Consider the following 21,851-nt stretch of genomic DNA (forward strand, 5'->3'; position numbering starts at 1 on the left):
CTCACAAAGATGCCATTACTGAGTTGTTTTGCTTTAGACCCTGGGGAAAAAATATACTTCTAATTACCCAGCAAACCCTTATCTACTGTCACCATATCAACAGAAAGCCAGTGTGGCAGTGGCGTCAAGAGGCTGGGTTTGTGATGGCAGTAGTAGGGTGGAGTCTATAGATGTGGCATGAAATAGAATTATTTCCTTCCTAGAAAGAACTTAACCCCATCCCTTCACTTTCCAAAAGGTTTACCTCTACAAGGTGCGATGCTTTCTGTTCTTTGTCCTAGAATAGTAGGCCAACCACTTCCCACTCAATTTCCCAGTACAGAGCCCTGAATTATTAACATGTTCTATTGAAGAAATTCAGTTTCTGAGTAGAAAGGGAAGCCCTGTAAGGAAATGGGGAGAAAAAAAGGGAGATAAGAAAAGGTTTTCTTTAGCAAGAAGTGTTGATGGAAGAAACGAATGGACTTGTGAATGTTTGGCGAGTAAAAAAGAAAGCAACAAACAGAAAGAGAAGAAGTAAGATCATAGGTAGTACTTTACATCACTGTTCAAAGGTGGAGGAAAGATATTTTCTCAGCTCTTCCCATTATTAGAAGATATATAATGCAGGGATTATATAGCAGTGGTATCTAGCTCAGACCATCTTAGGTTTAAATTCTCACTCTGCCCCTTGCTTGGCTTCTCAGAGCCTCAGTTTCCTCATTTGTAAATAGGGGTGATAATAATAGTTCCTGCCTTGTGGCATTGTTTTAAGAACTAAATGAGATAATTTCCATGGTGAGGTGTGCATAGTATTCAACAAATATTGGCCATTATTATTGGTTTTGGCTACCCTGCCATATAGTTCTTAGACATTTGTATCCCCTTTTTATTTCTTTTCCTTGGAAGTGAAAAGGCTATGAAGTGAAGAGGTGCAAATCCATGAACTGATGTCTCTTGAGGATAGGGACTATATCTAAGTTATTACTGTATTTATAGTACCTAGTATAGTGCTTACCACACAGACAGTAAATATTTGTTGAAGAAATGAAGAACTATTAATATAAAACATAATTTTGATTACAAGTGTTATGAAGTCCTAACCCCCAGTACTTCAGAATGTGACCTTATTTTGAAACAGGTTCATTGATATAATTAAGATAAGGCCATGCTAGAGTAGTGGGGAGTGGCCCTAATCCAATATGACTACTGTATGTATTAAAATGGGAAACTTGGGGTCAAACATGCACACCAGGCAGAACGCAACGTGAAGATGAAGGCAGATATTGGGGTGATGCATCTGCAAACCACAGAGTGCCAAAGATTACCAGCAAAGCACCAGGAGCTAAGGGAGAGGCAAGGAACAGATTCTTTCTCACAGCCCTCAGAAGGAACAAACCCTGCCGACACCTTGATCTTGGACTTTCAGCTTCCAGAACTGTGAGACAATAAATTTCTGTTATTTAAGCACCCAGTTTGTGGTACTTTGTTATGGCAGCCCTAGCAAACTAATATAACAAGTTAGTAGCATCATCATCCTCATATGCTATATTTTTTACTGCTTTGAATCTATTCTGAAAGAGAAGCTTTAGTTGGTGTTATTTTATATAAGCAGGCATTATTCAAGTTAAATAAAATCAAGTACAAAATGAAATTGCTTTTGGTTTAGGCACAATCCTAAAAAATTATCTAAGTTTTGGGGGGACCAGCATCATATTACTAAGTTCTACGCCAGGAGCAAGCTAAATTTCTGGCATTACTGCTAAGCTGGTAGATACAGTAAACAGACTGTGAACAACAACAGAATAATTCTCATTATTTAATTTTACTCAAATCAAAGTTCTGTAGCCACCTTTAATACTACTACAAAAACATTTAAAAGGTTTACACGGCCAACTAGCAATAGTAAACAAAGTTTCTGGTTATAGAAGTATTTCTTTTTAATTCTTAAGGATAACCAGCTATAAATGTAACAATAAACTATAAATGGTCCAACTTTCTTGACTTAACTAATCCTTTTTTGCACTGAATCCCATTTCAATTAAGCAGGCAGTTGGGTGGAGTACTATATAGATTTGACATTGGTGTGAAATTAGAAAAGCTTAAAGTATTTTCATGAATATTCTAACATCAAGGGGCATAAGGCTGAAGAGTAACCAGAAAGTGGATATATATAGAAGATAGACAATAAGTAATAAATGAATGAATGAATTAATAAATGAAAAAATGAATGTATTAAGAAAGCAGGTTACTTTTTTTTTTTTTTTTTGAGACAGAGTCTCACTCTGTTGCCCGGGCCAGAGTGAGTGCCGTGGCGTCAGCCTTGCTCACAGCAACCTCAAATTCCTGGGCTCAAGCGATCCTACTGCCTCAGCCTCCCGAGTAGCTGGGACTACAGCCATGAGCCACCATGCCCGGCTAATTTTTTCTATATATATGTTTTTAGCTGTCCAAATCATTTCTTTCTATTTTTAGTAGAGATGGGGTCTTGCTCTTGCTCAGGCTGGTGTCGAACTCCTGAGCTCAAAGGATCTGCCTGCCTCGGCCTCCCTTAGTGCTGGGATTACAGGTGTGAGCCACCACGCCCGGCCAGAGAGCAGGTTACTTTTGAAAACTGGGCTACCGAGGAGTAATTAACAGGAATTTTTGTGGAGAAGTAATTGTCCTGGGATCATGTTTGTCATTTCCATCCTTTTTCCAAGCAAACTAGAGGGACTCAAAGAGACAGAAAGGACATAAGAAATCTAAGAAAATATCTGGTTAGAAGTGTATTATTAAATTCAACATAGACTACACCTATAGAATCTATTTCTGACAAATCACCAAGCTGCCCAACACAGCACATTTCAGCCCAACACAGCCAATAGACTTCTTGGCCTCCGTGATACCCAAGAGATTTACAGAGCTAATTAGAAAATAAGTTTCTGACGTTTTTTTTTTTTTTTTTTTAAATCTTACCATGTATAGAAACTGGTGATGAAATGAGGGATTTCCATGCTGCAGAGCTCTGTAGTGTCAGAAAAAGATTCAAATCTTCTGAGAAGATTCACTTTGCAAATACTGTAGCACAATTACTCATCATATTGGCATTCTTGTACATCACAGAAAAAAAATGTTATTTACAACCCAAAATGACTGTAGCTTCTCCTTTTCTTCTAAGGTGGAGTGGCTGCATTCATATCAGTGGGAAAATTATTTTCTATGTTGCTTCCTTCCATTTGCAGAGGCAGATAGAAGAGGCAGAGAGGACAGACTGAAATTTCAGAGTTTCTGCCAATATTTCTATGCCCCAGAAAAGTAAGATGCGAACTAGATGACCCTTAATTAGGCAGAGCATTGAATGAGTTTTCATAGGCAACAGTAAACCACAGTCCCTCAGTAAGTAGAAAACTAAATTAATTTGAAGATAAGGTGTAGGAATTGTCATTAAGTGCTTCTCTCTGAAGAGATCAGCCTGAAGAATGAAACAAGAGACTGCTGACTATGGAAGATGACCAGTGAAAAATTCCAATACGTAGAATTGCGAGGATGTTTAAAAATAAGAATATCTAATAATTCATTTTAAGACATTTTACTGTAGGAATGTAAACTCTATTCTCTCAGCCTCATCCTTCAATAAGGTTTCACACATACACACAGAGCTTTGTGTGTCTGATGTGAGTGCTATGTGAGTGCTATGTGTGTGTGTGTGTGTGTGTGTGTGTGTGTGTGTGTCTGTGTGTATGGAGAGAGAGAGAGAAGAGAAAGAGAAAGAGATGAGAAAGAGAAAGAGATAGAAAGAGAAAGTCATGTTCCATGGCTGGATTGGCACAGTGCTCAAGAGTTCAGTACACAAAAGTTGGATTTGGAAAAAGTCATCCTGAGAGAATTCAAAGAAATTTTGGGAGGATATTGGATTTCTCACTAACCGTGAGTTGAGGGTTAACATGGTTTTTTTTAATATTCAAGGGCAGAATGTTTCAATTAAGATGACTTTGGCTGCAAGTAACAGAAAACCTTGATTCAATTTGACTTAAATAATAAGAGAGTTCATTATCTCATAAGACAAGAAGTATAGAAGGAGGGCAGGAAATATGGAGGAATGGTGGGTTGACATCAAGGATTCAGGTTCTTCCAATATGCTCACTCTGACATTTCCAACTGATAGCAAAATGGCCATACATAACATTCCAGAGGCAGCCAAGAGGGCATTTCTTATCTCCTTTTTTTTTTTTTAACTTTCTTGTTTTTGTTTTTGTTTTAGAGACTTCCTCTGTTCTCCAGGCGGGAGTGTGCAGTGGTACAATCATAGCTCACTGCAACCTAGAACTTCTGGGCTCAAGGGATCTTTTTGCCTCAGCCTCTCATGGAGCCAGAACTATAGATACTTGCCACCACACCCACCTATTTTTATATTTTTCATAGAGATGAGGTCTCACTATGTTGTCCAGGCTGATCTGGAACTCCTGGCCTCAAACAATCCTCCTGCCTCTGCCTCCCAAAGTTCTGGGATTATAGGTTTGGGCCACCATGCCAGGCAATTTTTTTTTCTATATATATATTTTTTAGTTGTCCAGATAATTTCTCCTGAGCCCAAACGATCCACCCGCCTTGGCCTCCCAAGTGCTAGCATTACAGGCGGGAGCCACTGCGCCTCCGGCCAGGATCTCATTTTTAAGGATGAAGAAATTTTTTTTCTTTTCTTTTTTTTTTTCTTTTTTGAGAGACATGGTCTTGCCCTGTTTCCCAGGCTGGAGTGCAGGGACACTGCCATAGTTCACTGTAACCTTGAACTCCTGATCCTCCCATCTCAGCCTCCTGAGTAGCTAGGGCTACAGGGGAGCCAAAACACCTGGCTAACTTTTTAAAAAATTTTTTGTAGAGATTGGGTCTCACTATGTTGCCCAGGCTGGTAGGAAATCTTTTCAAGAAGCAACTCCAGTGAGTTTCTTACATGTGTAATTAGCCAGAACTATATCACATACCTGTCATTAAGCCTATCTATTGGCAAGGGGGATTGCTCCCATTCTTAAATACCTTAATTGGCTTAGACCAGAGGATTTACTCTGGTGTGTCACCTTCACTTCAGTCACAGTGGGGATGAGTAGATACCAACAAAATCAAGGTTGCTAGGTATGCAGTGTGACCTCCACTGACATTGAGTCTCAAGGAAAACAATGCATTGCAGGATTGTTGTGTTAATATGTATATGTGAAATATATATATGTATATAAATCTTAGGGGAGTTTGGGAAATCATTTATGTAAAGTACTTGGATTAGACAACTTGCAATATATTAAGGCTAGTTTGATTAGTAGTATTATAGTCATAAATATGGTTTCAGTGGTTTTCTTTTTTGAGATGGAGTCTCGCTTTGTTGCCCAGGCTAGAATGAGTGCCGTGGCGTCAGCCTAGCTCACAGCAACCTCAGACTTCTCGGCTTAAGTGATCCTACTGCCTCAGCCTCCCGAGTAGCTGGGACTATAGGCATGCGCCACTATGCCCGGCTAATTTTTTCTATATATATTTTTAGTTGGCCAGATAATTTCTTTCTATTTTTAGTAGAGACGGGGTCTCACTCTTGCTCAGGCTGGTCTCGAACTCCTGACCTAGAGCAATCCACCCGCCTCGGCCTCCCAGAGTGCTAGGATCACAGGCATGAGCCACTGCGCCCAGCCTGGTTTCAGTGGTTTTCTCAACAGAAAGTTCCTTGTATTTATATGGGAAGAAGATTAGTGGAGACTGGAAGTTGATTTTTTCCCCTTAGATATAAAGGAGTCAGAACACATTTGGAATTATGTGTGCAGTTTAAAGCATCACATTTTATGAAAACTGACAAAACTAGAGTGTATCAAAGAAATCATATACCATGAAGATTAGAAAAATAAGCTGGGCATGTTAAACTTGGGGGTAAAAAACATTTGGAAGAATACAACAGGAATTTTAACTTATTTGAAGAGTTAATATGCAGAGTGTAGATTTATTCTGAGTAATTCCACAGGTTATAAGCAGGGCAAATGTTTGGAAGTTACATTGAGTTGTCCTTCAGTCCGATATAGCATAGACCTATCTAATAATTAAAATTGCCCCCTGAGCTTTATCACAAAATATTGACATACCCATTGGAAATTTCACTGTTTGTGGGAATTCTCTGGTGCAGGCCACTTCAAAAGTCTCCTACAACTTTAAAATCTCATTATTAACACTGCTTCCATTTTTTTTTCCCTTTGGGACTTCTAGCTTTATTTTTTGTGTGTGTGCTCAAAAAAGAGAAAATTTATAGCTGGGCACAGTGGCTAATGCCTGTAATCCTAGTACTTTGGGAGGCTGAAGCGAGAGGACTGCTTGAGCTCAGCAGTTTGAGGTTGCAGTGAGCTATGATAACACCAAACCACTTACTCTAGCCTAGGCAACAGAACGAGAGTCTGTCTCAAAAAAAAAAAAAAAAAAAAAAAGGAACATTTAAGCACATAGAGTCAGTAGAATAGAGGGAAGAGAGCTACAGATTGTATTTTAAATAACCACTTCAAAAATATAGAGCCATCTGGGATTTAGATATTAAATTTCATTTAATAAATGTATAGCAAATAAAAGAATGCTAGTGTATTATCTGCATGTAGTTAAGTTTTTACTTTAACATTGGGGAACTTCATGCAAATCCAAAAGGAACAGAGAATTCTAATCTCACTCTCTTTGACAATGATTAGTTTGTGGCTCATAGCAAGAACAAAAAGAAAAAATGAAACTGTTATTCTATGCTACATTTATCTACTCCACCTTAGTGACTTTGAACATGGAGGTGGAACATGGTGAATGGTGGGATACAGAAAACATCTCAGTCACTGTATCTGTGCATACACATGAGGGTGTGCCCAACATTTTCTATCTAGGTTTAGATGCAAATTAGAAGATGCCAGACGTAATACCAAAATAGCACTAAAAATCAAAAGCCAAGAGAGCATTATACAGTACTTGTGAGAAACCATCTATAATGGACTGTTGAGCAATTTACAATCCAAAATTCATCAAATTGTACAACTGCAGAATATAATCCTTTTATAATTTGTATTGAACTTAAGAAAATATGCTTTCTTGTTTTAGGGCGATTTGCATAAAGTTGCCTACTGTCATTTTATTAATAAGTTTGAGTCAAGAGATAAGGGGTACAATTTTTATTCTTTTCTGAAATGCTGATTTTTTTTTTACCAGTACAAATTGACTCTAGTGTTTTGCTTTCTGTCAACAATTACATGACATAGCCAAGGTCTCTCCAGCCTCATAATTCTATGAAAAATGTTAAGTATTCCCAACATCATGGGCTATATTGTCTTCAGTGCTTCTTTGTTACCACCTACTCCTCCAAATTATGGTGTTTACTTAATGTCATATTTTTTCCCTTCTTTGGGACTGTCTGGATCCCCTCCTTTGTTCCCTGTGGTAGATAGAAGAATGCCACCCCTTCCCTAAAGATATGTCTTAATCCCTGGAACCTGAGAACATGTTAGATTACCTACCAAAGGGGAATTAAAGTTGCAGAGGGAATCAAGGTTGATAATCAGCTGATTTTAAAATAGGGAAGTTATTCCTGGATTATCCAGATGGGCCCACTGTAATCACAAGAATCCTTAAAAGTGGAAGAGGAAATTGGAAGCAAGATTCAGAGAAATGGCAGCATAGGAAGGACTTGTCCTGGCATTGCCAGTTTTTAAGGTGAAGAAAGGAGGCCCTGGGCCAAGGAAGTCAGGCAGCCGCTAGGATACACCCTGCTCACACTTTGATCTTAGCTCACTAAGATCTGCATTCGACTTTTGACCCAAATAAAGAACTGAAATACATTTTTGTTGTTTTAAGCCATTAAGTTTATGATAATGTATCACAACAGCAATAGAAAACTTCCACATTTGGGTGGCTCCGAGTGTAGCAGTGTTTACAACTAATTGATCACAGCAGTTACAGACTTCTTTGTTCTTTCTCCACTCCCACTGCTTCACTTGACTAACTTTACAAAAAAAAAAAAAGAAAGAAAGAAAATTAATATATTTATTTTGGCCTTTCCTCTGCAATAAATAATTCCATTTCTACTGAAATCCTTAATAAGCTTCAGGTCAAATCCAAAGATCATAGGATAATATTATATATGTACACCCTCCCTTGATTCCTTATTTTTGTCAGAAAATTAATTTAATTAAGGGGACTACTGAATAACTCTGAAATCAACAAAGGTGCCATTGTTATAATGGTATAAAGATATGCAATTTAAAAAAATTAACTTAGAAACAAGGATGTAAGTGAAATGCCATGTGTCTATTGTTCTAAAATCTTTCAATAACCAATAGTTTCTTGAATGCCTATAACATATTCAGCACAGCACTCTGGAGACGTTAAATTGGGATGATCCATACAGGAAAGTCCTTGGGAATAAACAGGAGGCACCTGTGCAGAGCCAGTGCTGACCAGGGAAGAGGCAGGGACTGAGAGACAGGAAGGGAAAAGTAGATGGAGCGGGAGGTTGAGGAAGTGTAATGGATGGTTTTTAGAATGGAGAAAAAGGATAGAAAACAAAGAGAGGAAGAAAATGTGGCAAAGATCAGAACTCTCAGGAGACTTAGTGTCTCGACCATAATAAACACCCAACAAATATTTACAGAATGACTAACTTGTGGGACTGTGATTACTTCTCAGTGGAAAGCTGGGAAAAGGCTCATGCTATTTAACATACGTTATAGACATGATTAATGTCTAATTAAAATTTGACACTTTCTGGAATTTCATTCTATATTATAGAATGTTATTAATTATGTACTATTTCTCAGTAATTACTGAGAAGGCATCTACCAAATCTTCAGAAAGCATTCAGCTTTGCACAATTCTTTCATTCACTATATAAAAGACTTCTTCTGGCTTGTAACTGAAGAAATTATTATATAATTAATTTCAAACAACCAATGCTCTTCCTGAGTATTATTTGGTTGTCAGAAATACTAAATCAGGATTCACTTTATACCAAAGTCAAGCCTGACTTATGAGTCTAATGATTAAGTTGGATTTTAAGATCCTTCCCATCGGTGTAGAACAGTATAGCCAATAGTCAAGGCCAACATGCCAGAAATCCAACTTTCAGAAAAGTCGTCCCCTTTTCTACTTCACCCCACCTCCCACCCTTTTAACGCAAGTTGTCCAAGAAAGGAATGACGGAATGAGGAGAATCACAGGAGGAGAGCTGCAGACTGGAGATCAGGAGGGCTGGAGGCCCCAGGAGGAAGGGCTCCAGGAAAAAGGAGACCTGATAGATATTAATAATATGATGAAATATTTGGAAAGCATTAAGAACATCTGCATAGAAAATTATATGAGTGAAACAACAAGACAAATATGCAAAGACAAACAGTCTTTAGGAAAGGAAATGCAATCATACTTCTCTATTTGGCTCTGCAGTAAATACCACAACAATGGGAACACCGATTATCAGTTTCTCAAAAATAATGATGTCATCAAATTGGGAGAATGGAGAAAGTTGGGGTGCGGGGTAGTTATAACAGAGCCAAATCTTTGTCTACGAAATTGTCTATCAAAACAGGAAGTCAGCAGATTGGAGCCGGCTCGGAGCCAGCGGAGGAGCGAGGTCGGGCCGCGGTCACCGCCCGGTCCGCGCGGTCCGGCAGGGGAGCGCTGCTGAGCGGGTCCCCAAAGCCGCGCCCCGCCGCCCGCCACGCAGGGTCCGGGGACGGTTCCCGCGCGGCCGCCGGCGCGGGCCACGGAGACCCCACCGCCGACTCCGGCAGCGAGCGGCGCCTTGCAATCCCGAGCTGATTTTTCAGAACGGAACACAAGAATATAGTCCTCATCAGAGGTGGCGACATTTGGAAGCTGTTCTCAATCAGAGCGAAGCTTGTGCTTTGGGAAGTCAATCTCTCCTCAGCGCTCACAGCACCTGGCTCTCCAGGTCACCCCTTTACCCTCTGACAAGATGGGCTAATACGTGAGCGTCTCTTAAAAGACTATGAAGATGAGATTCGAGACAGTATGAGCTTTCCACTACTAGCAGAACAATATGAGTCTTTTGTGAAATTCACACATGGTCAGATTATGCCATGGTGTGGGACAAGGCCCCCAAGCTGTGTGTCCTGAGCTTTGCTGCCTGGCTGGGTATCAGGTTTGACACTAGTTGCCGTACACTTTTTGCAACTGGTGCGATAGTTCGGCTCCAACTTTGCATCCTGAAGGAACACAAACGTTTCTACAGATCCTTTTTATACAAGTTGAAAGACCTTAAAACTTTCTGGTTGCCACAAGCATGTCTTTCTTTTCTTCTTACATTAATACAATAAACACCTGTGCCTTACTGTGGTAGATTTTCCAAACAAATATACCTGGAGCAGCAGTTTAGCAAAGTACACCTGCAGTGGCACTCAACAAATGGAGTTTCCCCAAGAACAGTTCTGTAAGAAGTGTGTGTGAGGGTGTACGTACATGTGTATATGAGCATTTTAAGTTATTCGTATCGTGCAACATTTTTTTGATCTTGGGGATTCTAGCTGTGAATTCGATGCAGACAAATATGGTTAAAATATTTACTTGCTCTACAGAAGATCATTAATGTTTTGTCACCATATAAGTTGTAATAGTGGATTGCTTTATGTGTAGGTATTATTATTAAATGCAGGGATTATTTCCAGGCACAGATTAGGAATCTTAAGTTACGATGAACATTACATGTGGTTATCATGCTACAGCAAAGGTCTGCAGTCCTAGATCTACAGATATATAGCAATAAATTAGAACAAATTGGAGATGGGCCATTGACACACGGACTCTGTCTAGCCATGTTAGAAAAAGACTTTGACTCCAAGCCTTAAAATACTCACCTGGAGTCAGCACTCATCTCATTCACACAAAGAGCTTCCTGGACGCAGACTCTCTAAAGGGAAAAGGTCTCCCCTCTTCTAAGGTGTTTGCTCAGGAGCATAACATAGGTGAGTGCAGGGCTGCGGCAGCCCCAGGTAGCACTGCTACTTGACAGAAGCCACTTCACTTTTGTATCAGTTATTAAAAGTAGAATTTGGATCCTTTGGTCTGGTTCCCACAAAATCTTTTGAGGTGTCCATATTCAACTGCTTGAGCTTTGCTGGACAGAGCCATCCTCTGTCCAAAGTTGCTTAGAAGCTATTCTTCACCTTGTTTCCAAGGCTGAGGAACAGAAAGCAGCCTGTTTTGAGGAGGTGGAAGTTAAGTATGCAATTATTTTTTACTATGTTCTGGACCACATTTTACAAAATGCCTTATTTCCTTTATTATTGTTTCTGGAAAGGAAAGTTCTGCTAATATTATTTTAGTTTGAATATAGAATAGTTTTTTAAATTAGGGCTTATTTTGAGAAATTCTGAGTTTTATTCAAATGTATGCCAATATCTTCCAGAGTAAGGCAATATTCAGAGAGTTGCTCTGATCAGATGGCTTAGAGAAATTTCTGGAATATTCACATTTGAAGATTCCTTATTAATGAATGTCTCTGACTTAAACCTAACTGTACATTTTAATTATATAGTGTTAACAAGCATAGTTGCAAACAAAATACTTAAGCTATTTGTTCACCTTGTCTTCTTAAATAAAATAGGAAGTCAACGGATGTCTCAAATTGATAAAACAAGAAATGACAATGTAAGCCCATTATTGAGAATGATAAAGATAAATAATACAAGAAACTGATATAAAAACTAAAAATACTTGCCTTGGAGAGAAGGACTTTCAATATTATTTGATTTTTAACTTATGTGTTATCAGTTTGATAATTATTTATTGTAATAGGCTGAATAATGCCTCCACCTAAAGATGTTTCCATCCTAATCTCCAGAACTTGTAAATATATTACTTCAAAGGCAAAAGGATTTGACAGATGTGATGAGGGTAAGGGTCTTGAGATGGGGACATTCTCCTATATCATCTGGTAAACCCAGTGTAATCGTAAGAGACCTTATTAGAGGGAGGCAGGAGGGTCAGAGAAGAGATGAGATGATAGAAGCAGAGGTCAGAGTGATGAGATTGCCGGCTTTGAAAGATGGAAGAAGGCCACAAGTCAAGGAACACAAGCAGCCTCCAGAAGCTGGAAGAAGCAAAGAATAGGATTCTCCCCTAGATCCTCTAGAAGGAACATAGTCCTGCCAACCCATTTTAGACACTGACCTCCAGAACTGTAAAATATTATAATATATATACATTTGTTTTAAGCCACTAAATTGTATTACTCTCCTTTACTTAAAGTGAACTGCTTGTAGGTGTTAACCACATCTACAAAATGCCTTCACAACCACACCTAGATTACAGTTTCATTAAATAACTGGTTACCATAGTCTAGGCAAGTTGACACATAAAATTAATCATCACAGTCCCCAATTCTTGAGGGGTGGGTGGCAGGCACCATGTTTGTGCTCTGTGACTATGTCTCCTGGCTCACAGACAGCTGATCCAGTAGTGGACACATGACTCCCACCAAACCGTCCAGAGCCCTGATCTGGGATTTACTGAGGAAACTAGAAAAACACAACCAAACAATGTTTTCTTTGTGTAGAATTGTTTCCTTGGAATGGATTTCTAGTTTTATTTCCCTGTGGTGTGAGAAGATACATGGTATGATTGCGATTTTTTTTTTTTTAATTTGCTGAGACTTGTTCTGTGGCTTAACATATGAGCTGTCTTGGAAAATGTCCCATGTGCTGACAAGAAGAATGTACATTCTGCAGTTTTGGGGTGGAATATTGTAAATGTCTGTTAGGTCCATTTGTTCTAGAGTCCCATTTAAGTCCAGTGTTTCTTTGTTGATTTCCTGCCTCAATGATCTGTCCAGTTCTGTGAGTGGAGTGTTGAAGTACCCAGCAATTATGATGTTGCTGTTTATTTCCTTGCTTAGATCTAGAAGAATTTGTTTTCTGAATCTGGGAGCTCCTGTGTTAGGTGCATATGTATTTAGGAATGTTATTTCTTCTTGATGAATTGCTCCCCTTATCATTACATAATGATTCTCTTTGTCTTTTTTAACCATTGTTGATTTAAAGTCTATCTTATCTCATATCAGAATAGCTACTCCTGCTTGCTTTTGGTTTCCATTTGTGTGGAATATTTTTTTCCATCCATCCCTTTACCTTGAGTCTGTGAGAACCTTTGCAAGTTAAATGGAGACAGTATATATTTAGGTTGTGTTTTTTCATCCATTCATCCAATCTATATCTTTTAAGCAGAGCATTAAGACCATTACCATGCAGGCCAGGCATGGTGGCTCATGCCTGTAATCCTAGCACTCTGGGAGGCCGAGGCGGGCAGATCGCTGGAGGTCAGGAGTTCGAGACCAGCCTGAGCAAGAGCAAGACCCCATCTCTACTAAAAATAGAAAGAAATTATATGGACAGCTAAAAATATATAGAAAAAAATATATAGAAAAAATTAGCCGGGCATGGTGGCGCATGCCTGTAGTCCCAGCTACTCGGGAGGCCGAGGCAGAAGGATCGCTTAAGCCCAGGAGTTTGAGGTTGCTGTGAGCTAGGCTGACGCCACAGCACTCACTCTAGCCCGGGCAACAGAGCGAGACTCTGTCTCAAAAAAAAAAAAAAAAAAAAAGACCATTAACATTCAATGTTAGTATTGATATGTGAGATACTGTTCTGTTCACCATGTTAATTGTTACCTAGTTGCTTTGTTTTCTCCCTTGTGTTACTGTTTTATAAGAGCTGTGAATTTTAACTTCTGGATGTTTTCACTATGGTGGATTTCAATTGTTCTGTTCCATGAATGAATACTTTTAAGCTTATCTTGTACAGCAGCAGGTCTAGTGGTGACAAATTCCCTTAGTGTTTGCTTGTCTGAAAAAGACTTTCTCCTTCATTTATGAAACTTAGTTTTGCAGGATACAAAATTGTTGGCTGGCAGTTATTCTGTTTAAGGAGAATAAAAATGGGACCCAGTCCCTTCTGGCTTGTAAGGTTTCTGTTGAGAAACTTGCCTTTAGTCTGATGGGTTTTCCTTTATAAGTTACTTGATGCTTTCCTCTTGCAGCTTGTAGGATTTTCTCCTTCACTTTGACTTTGGCCAGACTGATAACTGTGTGCCTTGGTGATGTCCTATTTACTATTAATCTTCCAGGTGTTTGATGATCTTCTTGTATCTGGATGTCTAAATCTGTAGCAGTACCAGGGATGTTTTCCTCAATTTTCCCTCAAATAGGTTTTCCATGCTTTCTGCTTTTTCTTTTTCTCCCTCAGGGATAACTATGATTCTTATAATCATTTGCTTGACATAGTTCTATATTTCTGAGAGATATTGTTCATTCTTATTCTTTTTTCTACACTTTTGACTAACTTGATTAATTGTAAAGCCTTGTCTTCGAGCTCTGAAATTCCTTCTTCTGCTTGGTCTAGTCTGTTGTTAAAATTTTTGCTATATTTTGAAATTCCCTAAATGCTTTTTTTTTTTTTTTTTGAGACAGTCTCACTCTGTTGCCCAGGCTAGAGTGCCGTGGCATCAGCCTAGCTCACAGCAACCTCAAACTCCTGGGCTCAAGCAATCCTCCTGCCTCAGCCTCCCGAGTAGCTGAGACTACAGGTGTGCACCACCACGCCCAGCTAATTTTTTCTATTTTTAGTGTAGGGGAGGGTCTCACTCTTGTTCAGGCTGGTCTCAAACTCCTGAGCTCAAGCAATCCTCCTGCCTCCGCCTCCCAGAGTGCTAGGGTTACAGGCATGAGCCACCGTGCCCAGCCATGATTCTTTCATTTCCAGACGTTCTATTTTTACTTATATTATCTATTTCTTTAGTGACTTTTTCATTTATGTTTTGAATTTTTTTTGTTTGTGTTGGTTTTCAGCTTTCTTCAACTTTCTCATCAATCCCATTGATCTTACTTGCCATCAATATTCTGAATTCCATATCTGATATTTCAACAATTTCCTTTTGATTGGAGTCTGTTGGTGGAGAGCTATTGTGATGCTTTGGGGGTGTCAAAACAGCACATTGATTCATGTTGTCAAAGTTCTTATGCTGGTTCCTTCTCCTCTGGAACCTCTTCTCTCAACTCAAAACAGATAGCTTTGTGGTACACCTGTTCTCCTCTGCTGGGACCACTGTTTCTCAGTGAAGAGAGAGAAATGTCCTTGGATGGTACGCTTGAGTTCTACTCCAGAAGACCGACCAGGCAGAAAAGGGGCAGATGCACTGTGAGCCTTTTAACACTACTGCTCTCCTGCATCTCAGCAGGGTGGGCCCATGGCAGGGTGGTCTGCCCAGCTACTGCAGTGGCAGCTCCATTAGTGTTCACCCCACCCAGATCCCTCCATGGTGGGGTTGCTGTGCCTAGACAGGGGGTGGCGGGCACTGAGGACCACAGGACCCTGCCCATGCTGGGCAGGGTCACGCGGGCTATGGCAGCAGGTGCCAGGTCCCTGAGCACCTGCTCTGCCCAGGTTGCCTGTGGGGCAGGGGGCGTCATGCAGCACCCACTTCTTCCCTGGCCTGCCTGGGGAAAGGGGGAGGTAGCAGCTATAGATCTGACCCCAAGTAAACACAGCACTCTATGGCTGGGACCTCAAAATGGTCCCAGCTGCAGCACCGAGGGTTCAGAAGCCAGCTGTGCCTTCTCTCCAAAGCAATGCTGCCACACTGCCTCCAGTCAGGTTTCTCTATCAGCCTGGAAGCCTGCTGCAGTAGAGGGGCTATCCCTCAGCTCTGGTTGCATTGTCCACAGGGAAGCATGGAGCCCCGGGTTCTCTCCTCTGTCTCTTCCCCATGTACAGGCACCTTCCCCACATACTTCCAATCCTGCTGAGCGGGTCATTCCACTTCCCTCTCCTTCCCTTTGGGTATATCCCATTGCCTTTCTCATCATTCCCTTTTTAAATGAATGGATATTTTTCTTATCATGCCTTAGCTAGATTGAGCTGGATTTATGTCACATGCAACCAAAAGAATCTTCACTAAGACAGAGGGCATATCGGGCTGTATACAAAATGTTCATGTTTCCCTCTCCTTCCAGGTATGTGGTTTGATTACCCACTTTGATTGGGCATGACATTTGTCTTGCTTTGTCAATGAATTTTGTGCAAGTATGTCACTTTAAGAGCCAGTGCAAGATTTGCCAGGTTCTCTGCCCCTGTAGTGATTGTGGAAACACACGTCACTTGGTACCTCTGTCTAGGTTCCTAACAGTGAGGAGCAGAGAATCCGAACAAACTGTGCAGGTAGCATGATAAAGTGTTAAGCTTTTGTGATGTTAAGCCACTGAGATTTTAAAGTTTTCTGCTACTGCAGTATAACCTGGCTTATCTTGATTAACACAATGGGCACTTACCTTCATAATATTTTCTCATGATCCATTTATCTAAAAAAAATCAATATTGAACCAATATAGGGGTAATAACAGTACATAAAACAGAGTTCTTGCCCACCCTACTGAGTAAGAAAGGCAAACAAGCAATTCCAGACTATCCTGAGATTAATGGAAGTATTAAAGGAGCTTAAGCAGAGGAATTATAAGATCACATTTGCCTGCCAGATCATGATGGTTGCACTATGAAGATTCAATTTAGAGCAGGAAAAGACTGAAACCACTGCCTCTATACTGTAGTAATAGTAATGAGGCAATAATGGCATAAATTAGGGAAGTGGTAGTAGAAACAGAGTGTAATGGACAATTTTGAGATATGCTAAGGAGGAAGGTTTAACAGAGCCTGGTGTTTGAGTGGATGTTGAAAAAGAAGTAGAGGGAAAATTCAAAGCAGACTTTTAGATTTCTGGCTTTGGGAATTTGGACATCAGTTCAGTTTGGACATGCCAAGTTTGAGCTGGGTGCCTACAAAACACTCAAGACAAATCAGGTAAGGAATTAAATATATGGGTTTCAAGCTTAGGGGTGCGCTCATGACTAGAAGTTATCGACATATAGAAAGTAAAGCCATGGGCATATAAAACCATGAGTATAGATGAGATAATCCAAGAAGAATGTGTAGACTAGACAACAGTGATAAGAACCTTAGAATTCCTTAGAGCAGCAATATTTAAGCAAAGAAAGAAGCATCTGAAGGACAGTGAAAGGAAACACAGTGAAATATGGTACTATGAAAGCCAAAAGAAGAGACGGTTTCCAAAAGGAAGGAATGGTCGGTAGCTTCAAATGCTTTTGAAACATTAAGAACTAAGAAGTGTTATATAGTTATAGTTACATATAGGGAAGAAGTTGGCAACTTTATTAAGAGTAGTTTCACAGCAGTGTTGGGGGTGAAAGCCTGATTACAAATAGTTGAGGAGTAACTTGAAGGTGAGGAAGTGGAGATAGCAAGCAGAGACAATTGTCTCATTTTTTTTAGTGAAAGAGAAGAATTTGAGCAGAAACTAGAGGGAGGATATGCACAAGAAAGACACTGTAAACAAATGAGAATCCTAATGGCAAGGAACTAATAAAGAGAGGTTGAAGACACAAAAGAAAGAGAATAAACTGATGGAACAAGGTTCCCCAGTAGACAGGAGGAGCCAAGATCTAGACTAGAGATTGAGTGATGGCATGCTATTATAAAAGGAATGGAGGAGGAAGGGATGGGTATGGTTTGAAACTTGTAAGTTTGATTGTCAGTAATAACTAACACACATTATCTCATTTAATTTTTCACTGAATTCTTAAACTATAAGTATAAAAAATACAGGCCGGGTGCGGTGCTCATGCCTGTAATCCTAGCACTCTGGGAGGCCAAGGCAGGAGGATCGCTTGAGATCAGGAGTTCGAGATCAGCCTGAGCAAGAGCAAGACCCCATCACTACTAAAAATAGAAAGAAATTATCTGGACAACCAAAAATATATACAGAAAAAATTAGTCAGGCATGGTGGCATATGCCTGTAGTCCCAGCTACTTGGGAAGCTGAGGCAGGAGGATCCCTTGACCCCAGGTGATTGAGGTTGCTGTAAGCTGGGCTGACGCCACAGCACTCTAGCCCAGGCAACAGACAGAGACCCTGTCTCAAAAAAAAAAAAAAAAAAAAATACAGAGAGTAATAGAATTTGCTCAAGTATCCAGATTATTAATACTATTTTCTCTTTCTCTGAAGACTCAAACCACCTAGATTTATGGGACCTGGCCAGCTTTTTCTTCTTTTGCAAGGTGCCTCATACATGTCTGAAATACACAGTAAATATTCAATAAATGGTAATTTAATTCCCTTTCCTTGGCTGACTTTGGACTCAGTTAGCTACTTCATCACTGATCCCATCTGATTCTCCTTCTGATTTCTCTGATGTGTACCTGCTCATCTAATGCAATCTACCTGCCAGGTCCTTCTTGACTTTATAAATACCTTCTATTCTGGTCTATTCCAGGATAAATCAATCTATTTATGACAGAATAATTCATTTTAACAAAGTATAAAGACTAAATTAGTGTTCCACATGAAAATAAGGTATTCTGTGTACATGCATGCGCGTGCACACACACATACACATACATATTAAAAGAATAGAGAAGCCACTAAAAATTGATGCTAGGTATGTGGTAATTTCTTTGAAAAATAATACAACTTATAAAATTGAACAAAAACTAAAATGGGTACCAATTTTTAATGACAGATGCTGACCAAAGGCATATTTTCAGACTTTGTCAAAATGTATCAAAGAGCACTTTAAAATATCAATTTGGGTTCTTCATTTACTACTAATGAAAATGTATAATTTTATTTATAATTAATAAGTACAAAAACTTGTTCCAAGATGAAAGATTGTGAAGACATTTGCAGAGAAGTAGGGGAACTATTAATAAATAGAACCAAGCATATCTATTACCTCGTTCAAGGGAAATATTTCATTTGGAAGATCAATGTAAGCACACAATGAGTTCTAAAAGATAAATACTTAATTATATAACAATAAGAATCAATTTTGGAGCCAGTTCAGTGATAGACTAAGATAAGACTTCATCTTATTATACCTCAACTATATCTTAAATAAGAGAATATGAAAATATTACACAGTAAAAATCCAAAATTTTATTAAGTATATCGTTAACACTATCATTATGATATATAGTAATATAATTAACATTAACATGTCTCTTGATATATCAGAAAGGATTAAAAGAAACAATATAGAAATATTTTTAGCTATACTGTTAGGTTTGTTCGAGGTGGGAAACCGAAAAGTATGCATAGGCCATAATACTTAGATACTGATCATAAAGCCTATGAAATAAAAGCAGCAGGAGTCTGGAGAGTCCCTAGGTTGTAGGTTGTAAATCTAACTTCGACCACAGACAGCTGGAGCAACACTGGCATTCCTATCCCCCCCAATAAGGACGAAGCTCCTCCAGCCCCATCTCTGCAGGTGTTACTCACTCTTCCCAGAAAAACCCTCTATAAAACCCAAGGCTTTCCCCTCCCTCGTGGTGGACCCTCTTCTGGCCTCCACCCATTTACACTCAGATGCTCAAAATCCACAGCATTTTGCTACACATGAGGCTTTGTGTGTGAGTGTGTGTGTGTGTGTGTGTGTATGTGTGTGTGTGTGTCTCTGTCTCTCTCTCTCCTCTCTCCCTGCCCCCAGATCTAACAATACAAATTCAACACTTCCATGACAAAGGCTGAAGATTCCACCTTTATTTAAAGACCTTTTTTCTACATAGAAAATGGTGATATCTAATTTAACCCTAATAAAAATGAATACTGTAATTAGACAATGGAGATTTATTCATTTAACACTTATATGTACTTACCATGTGGCAGATACTGTTCTAAGCACTCTACACATATTACCCCATTTAATCTTAAAAGTACATAACAGAATACAGTAAAAAACTAATTTTCAAAAATCATTATTTTTCTCCCCATCTCCTCATCCTGTCTCATCATATATAGTCGATAAAAGGACAGCGGAAGTTCTATGAAAAGATACTTAACTTGCTCTGGGAGGCCGAGGTGGGTGGATCGCTCGAGGTCAGGAGTTCGAGACCAGCCTGAGCAAGAGCGAGACCCCGTCTCTACCAAAAATAGAAAGAAATGATTTGGACAGCTAAAAATCTATATAGAAAAAATTAGCCGGGCATGGTGGCGCATGCCTGTAGTCCCAGCTACTCGGGAGGCTGAGGCAGGAGGATTGCTTAAGCCCAGGAGTTTGAGGTTGCTGTGAGCTAGGCTGATGCCACGGCACTCACTCTAGCCTGGGCGACAAAGCAAGACTCTGTCTCAAAAAAAAAAAAGATACTTAACTTGGACTCATAAGATTTGAGTTAGTGTTTGGCTCTAGGGTTCTGTGTGACCTTGGACAAGTTACTGAAACCAGAACTTCCCAAACTTGACTGATCATCAGAATTCAAGTGAGGGTGTTATTATACTTACAGATGCTTTGGGCTTCACCCAAAATTTTCTAACCCACCATGTTTAGAGTGGGACTTGAGAATCTGAATTTTCTTTAAAGCTATACAGGTGATTCTGGTAAGCAGCCACGTGTGGGAACCATTGATCTAGTAGCCTTATCCTCTAACCCCATAACAGGAAAAGTATAGAAATATGTGGTCCACAAGGGACGACATGAAAGGGAGAATTATGAAGACCTAAATTGTCATAACCCTACTCTACACATTCTCATTAGAGTGGCCACAATGCAAGAAGTCATCTAGAATATCTCAGCCCAAACAAACACATCCAGAATAGTGTCATACAGGTGACTGTCATCTCTAGCACCTACTTAAGCCTACCCATCCAATACATGATGTCGATAAAAGTGAAGCAGGAAACAAGGCAATGGTCCCAGCAACTTAAAGTATAAGCAAAACAAAACAAAGTATCCTTACCTGAATGTGCAGAAAATGTGCACACACCCAAACACAACTCCCTAAAAATTTCTGAGGTGATTGTATGTTTTTTTTCCTAATTGAACTAAACATTACTTTGTATTCATCCCCTAAATATTTTCTGAGTACTTATACTAGACACCATGAAGAACACAAAAATGAATAAAACAAAGTGCCTCTCTTCAAGCTGGTAAAGACACAGCCATAGGCTGGACGCGGAGGCTCACGCCTGTAATCCTAGCACCCTGGGAGGCCGAGGCAGGCGATTGTTTGAGCTCAGGAGTTCGAGACCAGCCTGTGCAAGAGCGAGACCCCGTCTCTACTGAAAATAGAAAGAAATTATATGGACAACTAAAAATATATATAGAAAAAAAAATTAGCCGGGCATGGTGGCACATGCCTGTAGTCCCAGCTACTCGGGAGGCTGAGGCAGGAGGATCGCTTGAGCCCAGGAGTTTGAGGTTGCTGTGAGCTAGGCTGATGCCACAGCACTCTAGCCCAGGCAAAAAAGTGACACTCTGTCTCAAAAAAAAAAAAAAAAAAAGACACAGCCATAAACATAAAAATTTAGTTTTACATTTCAAAAATTTAAGTTTGGCTGAATTTTAGACATTCTGCAGGCAATCAATAATCGCTATCAAATCAACTACTTTCTTATCTGGTCCCAAATACAGCCCCAAATACACCTAGAAGCCTTTTTTGTCCTTACTAGACTTATACTTAATGTACATTCATATAATAGTTTTATAAATTGGTATAAGTCTGTGTATAAAAATAAATATGCATATTATATATCCATGAACATATTTAAGTGTTTATATTCACATCTACCTTTCAAAAGAGAAATACTGAATCACCAATCTAATAGAAAAAAATGTCATGTACTTTAGGGACAGACATTGGACCAAACCTCATAGGACTATATATTTCTGATTAAACAGTGATGAGAATGACAGAAGGGTCACATGAATGCTCACCTTAATGTGTCACACAAACATGCAACTGTATGTAAATTCTATAGGGTCTGCATTATTCCACAGAGACATTAATAACTGCATTATTCTATAGGGACACGGGTAATGTGTT

The 21,851-nt window shown here is 39.5% G+C and overlaps 1 long non-coding RNA gene across 1 annotated transcript in view; it reads right to left on the bottom strand.

Moving 5' to 3' along the window:
* LOC123647768 overlaps positions 1 to 21,851 on the bottom strand; it is a 29,507-nt gene that overhangs the window by 4,643 nt on the left and 3,013 nt on the right. The gene's annotated exons all lie outside the window — the stretch shown is intronic.

The sequence above is a fragment of the Lemur catta genome, chromosome 11 (assembly GCF_020740605.2).
Source record: "Lemur catta isolate mLemCat1 chromosome 11, mLemCat1.pri, whole genome shotgun sequence".
In the NCBI taxonomy this organism is placed as follows: Eukaryota; Metazoa; Chordata; class Mammalia; order Primates; family Lemuridae; genus Lemur; species Lemur catta.